Below are 6,000 nucleotides of genomic sequence, written 5' to 3' on the forward strand. Positions count from 1 at the left end.
CGTTGTTGGATAGGAAAGAGAGAAATTAAGAGAGGAGGGGAAGACAGAGAGGGGGAGAGAAAGACAGACACCTGAAGATCTGCTGCAGGTGAGGAGCCGGGGCTCAAACAGGGATCCTTATGCCACAGGTCCTTGCGCTTCCCGCCAGCTTCCCACAATGTGCGCTTAGCCAGCTGTACTACCTACTGCCTGACACCACTAAAGGTTCCAATTTCAATACCCAGTAATGCATATGCCAGAAGGACGCTCTGATTCTTTCCCCTCGTTAATATTTATTTTCTCATTAATACTTCTTTATTTTTCCCCAGGGGGTGTGTAGAACCTCTAAATTCACTTGAAGGGCACAAAATCCTCCAGAGGCGATGAGGCACCGTCGCTGTTAGCACCTGTGTTTGAACCTCATTAATATTTAAATAAATCTTTAAAAGGTGTGTTGGGAGTGGGGGGGGCAGGCAGTGGTGTACCTGGTTAAGTACACATGTTACAATGCCCAAGGACCTAGGTTCAAGTCCATTACCCACCTGCAGGGGAACAAGCAGTTAAGCAGAGCTACAGGTACAGGTGTCCCTCCCCCCTTTTTACTTTTGTATTATCTTTATTTATTTATTGAATAGAGACAGCCAGAAATTGAGAGGAAGGGAAAGATAGAGAGGGAGAAAGACAGAGACACCTGCACCTGTGCTTCACTACTCGTGAAGCTTTCCCTATGCAGGTGGGGACCGGGGGCTTGAACTTGGGTCCTTGCTCATTGTAACATGTGCACTCAACCAGGTGTGCAACCACCCAGCCGATCTCTCTCTTCCTCCCTATCCCCATTCCTTCTCAATTTCTGTCCTATCAAATTAAATAAAGTTTAAAAAGATATTAAGAAAAAGAAAGGTAGTGAGATAAATAGCTAGATGAGGCAGAGATAGATAGCATAATGGTTATGCAAAGAGACTCTACAAAGGCTCCAAAGTCTCAGGTTCAATTCCCCTGTAACACCATAAACCACAGCTGAACAGTGCTCTGGTAAAAAACAGGGGGCCAAGGAGTGGCACACCTGACTGAGTGAACACATTACAGTGCACAAGAACCCAGCTTCAAGCCGCCTGCTCCAACTGGCAGGAAGAAAGCTTCACAAGCAGTGGAGCAGGGCTACAGGTTTCTCCTCAATTTCTTTCTATATCTAAAATAAACAAATAAAATACTAAAAGAGAAATAGAGACCATAGCACCAAAGCTTCTTCCCACACAGTGGGCACCAGGCTCAAACCTGGGCCATGCACACATAGGAAAGCAGTGCAACATTCAGGTGTGCTATTTCACATGTACACACACACACACACACACACACACACACACACACACACACACACACACACACACATACCCTTTGTCGTCCTATCTGGAATTGAGGGAGAGGAAGGGAAGGGTCGCATCCCTGGAGCAGTCAAATTATGTCAGCATAACAAAAAACTTACTACAGCCTTACAGTCTCATCTTTTGCTGTGCCCCCTTGCCAACCTTAAAAAGAAGTGATTAGTTAATATTCTTTTTTTTTTTGCCTCCAGGGTTATTGCTGGGGCTTGGTGACTGTACCATGAATCCACTGCTCCACTGATGAGGCTTTTTTTTCCCTTTTGTTGCCCTTGTTGTTTTATCATTGTTGTAGTTATTATTGTTGTTGTTATCATCATTGTTGGACAGGACAGAGAGAAATGGAAAGAGAAGAGGAAGACAGAGGGAAGGAGAGAAAGACACCTGCAGGCCTGCTTCACCTCCTGTGAAGCGATTCCCCTGCAGGTGGGGAGCTGGGAGCTTGAACGGGAATCCTTATGCTGGTCCTTGCGCTTCACGCCATGTGTGCTTAACCCACTGCGCTACCGCCTGACCCCCTAGTTAATATTCTTTTAAGATTTATTTAACAGGTGAATGAGGAGAGAGAACAGAGCATCACATACAACACTGGGGATTAAACTCAGAGCCCTGTGCCTCAGAGTCCAATTCTGTAGCATCATATGTGCCAGGGTGATGTTCTGGTTCTCCCTCTCATTACTAAATAAGTCAATACCTGAAAAGGAAGTGAGCAAGCTAGGCAGACAGCATAATGGTTATGCAAAAAAAGCTTTCATGCCTGAGGCTCTGAGGTCCCAGGTTCAATTCCCACCATCACCATGAGCCAGAGCAGCGCAGTGCTCTGGTCTCTCTCACTATATCTTTCTCTTTGCCTGTCTTTCATTAAAATCAATCAATAAAATACATATTTTTAAAAAAGGAGGAGAGAGCAAGAGGGAGAGAGAAAATAGTCCTTAAGCAGGTGCCCTGCTCTGAGTTGTGGAAAGTAAGAAATGACAAGACACAAACCATCAGATCTGTGCTGAGTTCAGATACCTGTCCCTGCAGCCCAGGCAGCTGGCAGCCACTCAAGGTTCCCAAAAGGGAGAGTGACACATCAGAGCCCAGCTGGCAGGCTGAGGCACTAATGGAAGAAGTTGCAAGGGCAATGCTGAGACGAGTCTATGCAGGCAAGGACACATGAAGCTGGGTCTCCCCTCCAGGAGTCACCTCTCTGACAGCAGGCTTTGCAAGAAAATGAGGCCAGTGCTGGGTGCAGCCTGAGGGTTGAACAAGATCTGCCATGCCAGCCTGGCAGAGTGTACTCAAAAGTTCCAATCTGTCTTCACTTATAGAACAACCAAAAAGATGGGTTTAAAAAAACAGGGCTGAGTAAGCAAAATAAATTTGGTCAGGATGGGAGTTAAAAAATAAAAATCAGGGAGTCGGGCAGCAGTGCAGCGGGTTAAGCACAGATGGTGCGCAAAGCACAAGGACCAGCGTTAAGAATCCCAGTTCGGGGCTGGGAAGACAGCATAATGGTTATGCAAAAGCCTTTCAAGCCTGAGGCTCTGAGGTCCCAGGTTCAATCCCCAGCACCACCATAAGTCAGAGCTGAGCAGTGTTCTGGTTAAAAAAATTAAAATAAAATAAATTTTTTTCAAAAAAGGATCCCAGTATTGCACCAAAGTAAAAGACTCTGGGATGGGGGGGAAGGGGGTAAGTACAGGTTCTGGAAAAGGATAACAGAGGGCCTGGTGGGGGTTGTATTGTTATGTGGAAAACTGATGTTATGCATGTACAAACTATTGTATTTACTGTAGAATGTAAAACATTAATCCCCAATAAAGAAAAAATGAAAAAAAAAAAAAAAGGATCCCAGGAGGGTAGATAGCATAATGGTTATGCAAACAAACTCTTCAGAGGACCTAGTGGGGGTTGTATTGTTATATGGGAAACTGGGGAATGTTATGCATGTACAAACTATTGTATTTACAGTTGAATGTAAAACATTAATTGCCCAATAAAGAAATTAAAACAAAATTTACAAACAAACAAAAAAAAAAGCAAACTCTCATGCCTGAGGCTCCAAAGTCTCAGGTTCAAGCCCCTGCATCACCATAAGCCAGAGCTGAACAGTGCTCTAGTTAAAAAAAAAAGGATCCCGGTTTGAGCCCTCAGCTACCCACCTGCAGGGGAGTTGCTTCACAGGCAGTAAAGCAGGTCTGCAGATGTCTTTTTCTTCCCCTGTCTTCCTCTCCTCTCTCCATTTCTCTCTGTCCTATCCAACAACGACATCAGTAACAACAACTGCAACAATAAAAACAAGGGCAACAATAGGGGAATAAATAAATAAATAAAAATAAATAAATAAATAAATAAATAAAAATCAGGGCTGGGTGGAGGTGTACCTGGTTGAGTGCACATGTTACAATGCACAAGAACCCAGCCCCTGGTCCCCACTTGCAGGGAGGAAAGCTATGCAAGTGGTGACACAGGGCTGCAGGTGTCTTTGTCTCTCTTCCTCTCTATCTCCCCCTTCCTTCTTGATTTTTTTACTTTCTCTATCCAATAAATAAATAAATATAACAATAAAAATTAAAACCAAGGAAGGTGGTCAGGATGGGAGCTAAAAAAAATAAAATAAAATAAAATAAAATAAATCAAGAAAGCTGGGGAGGTAAAGTATTGAATTCTCAAGCATGAAGCCCTAAATTCAGTCCCCAACATTGCATGTGAAAGGGTAATATTCTGCTTCTCTTTCCTCTTTTTTCTCACTAATAATCAAATTTGTTATTGTTTTGTTTGTTTTTTTCACCAGGGTTATCAATGGGGTTCACTACAAATCCACTGCCCATGGCAGACATTTTTTCTTTCCTTTATTATTAGATGAGACAGAGAAATTGAGAGGTATGGAGAAGGGCCAGGCAATGATGCACCTGGTTAAGCACATACATTACATTTTTCAAGGAGTCAGTATCAAGCCACTGGTCCCCATCTGCAGGGGGAAAGTTTCATGAGTGGTGAAACAGAGCTGCAGGTGTCTCTGTTTTTCCTTCTCTATCTCCTCTCCCTTCAGTTTCTCTGTCTCTAGCTAATAAATAATAATAATTTGAAAAAGAGACAGGGGTGGGGATAGACACTTGCAACCCTATTTCACCACTCATAGCTTCCCCCTGCAAATGAGAACCAGGGGTTCAAACCTGGCTCCTTGAGTGCACTCAATGAGGTGTCATTGCCTGCCCACCCCCTCTCTTTTTTTAAGGGCCAGCAAAACAAAAAACAAACGAACAAAAAGAAAAACGAACAAAACGAACAAAAAAAAAAAAGCTCACTTGGGAAGTGAGCTTTTCTGTGTAGGGCCCAGGTTGGAGCCCAGCCATCACTACAAAAGAGAATAGAGGACATGTCCATATTGTCTATCTCAGAATAAATTATGCTGGAGAAGTAAAGCTACAGCAATGACCCCCCCCAAAAAAAAAGGCTCTGTGTGTATGTGTCTCAAAAATGCTATTTTTGCCTTTGACAAGCAAAGTAATTCTTTTTTTTAAATTTTTTTATATTTATTTTCCCTTTTGTTGCCCTTGTTGTTTTTCATTGTTGTAGTTATTATTGTTATTGATGTCATCATTGTTAGATAGGACAGAGAGAAATGGAGAGAGGAGGAAAGACAGACACCTGCAGAACTGCTTCACCACTTGTGAAGTGACTCCCCTGCAGGTGGGGAGCCGAGGGCTCAAACCGGGATCCTTCCGCAGGTCCTTGCACTTTGCGCCAAGTGCGCTTAACCCACTGTGCTACTGCCCAACTCCCGACAAGCAAAGTAATTCTATCTGTGATAATAGACTTGTCCTGGGACAGTCACAATATTTAGACAGATTCAATGAGCCCAGGAGATAGCATAATAGTTACACAAAAAGACCCATGAGCCTGAGGCTCCCAAATTCAAAACAAGCCAGAGCAAAGCAGTGTGATAGTAAAAAGAAAATGAAAAGGGAGGAGGGGAGAGAAAAGCCATTAGTCATTATAGATATATCTATGCCCTCAACAGGAGCCAACCAGTTTTTGCTCCTATGGGGGTACATAGAAAGGGAAGTGAACATAATTGGCCTAAGGCACCTCCATTTGGAAAGCACTGAGACCAATCTGAAGAAATCTCAAGTTGAAGTTCAACACTGCCTTGGACACTTCAGAAACAGGATCACTTACTCTGAATGTACGTTGAAATTTCTGAATTAAAATATTACTATAAATGGGAAAAAAAAAAGAAACAGGATCACGGGAGTCGGGCTGTAGCGCAGCGGGTTAAGTGCAGGTGGCGCAAAGCACAAGGATCGGCATAAGGATCCCGGTTCGAACCCCGGCTCCCCACCTGCAGGGGAGTCGCTTCACAGGCGGTGAAGCAGGTCTGCAGGTGTCTATCTTTCTCTCCTCCTTTCTGTCTTCCCCTCCTCTCTCCATTTCTCTCTGTCCTATCCAACAACGACAACAACAATAATAACTACAACAATAAAACAACAAGGGCAACAAAAGGGAATAAATAAATAAAATAAATATTAAAAAAAAAAAAAAAAACAGGATCACTAGACTAGAGGGGGGAAGCAGGTATGTAGAACACAGTCCTTTCCCTTAAAGGCTAGTTCCACCCCTAAAGACACTACAAAACATAATGTGGCTTTTCTCC

At 43.4% G+C, this 6,000-nt stretch overlaps 1 protein-coding gene and 1 pseudogene across 1 annotated transcript in view; both read right to left on the reverse strand.

Moving 5' to 3' along the window:
- The window catches only part of UCK2 (uridine-cytidine kinase 2), a 48,386-nt gene that overhangs the window by 40,342 nt on the left and 2,044 nt on the right, over positions 1-6,000 (reverse strand). The gene's annotated exons all lie outside the window — the stretch shown is intronic.
- LOC132540611 (small nucleolar RNA SNORA68) lies at positions 312-435 on the reverse strand (annotated as a pseudogene).

This window comes from Erinaceus europaeus, chromosome 9 (genome assembly GCF_950295315.1).
Source record: "Erinaceus europaeus chromosome 9, mEriEur2.1, whole genome shotgun sequence".
Lineage (NCBI taxonomy): Eukaryota > Metazoa > Chordata > Mammalia > Eulipotyphla > Erinaceidae > Erinaceus > Erinaceus europaeus.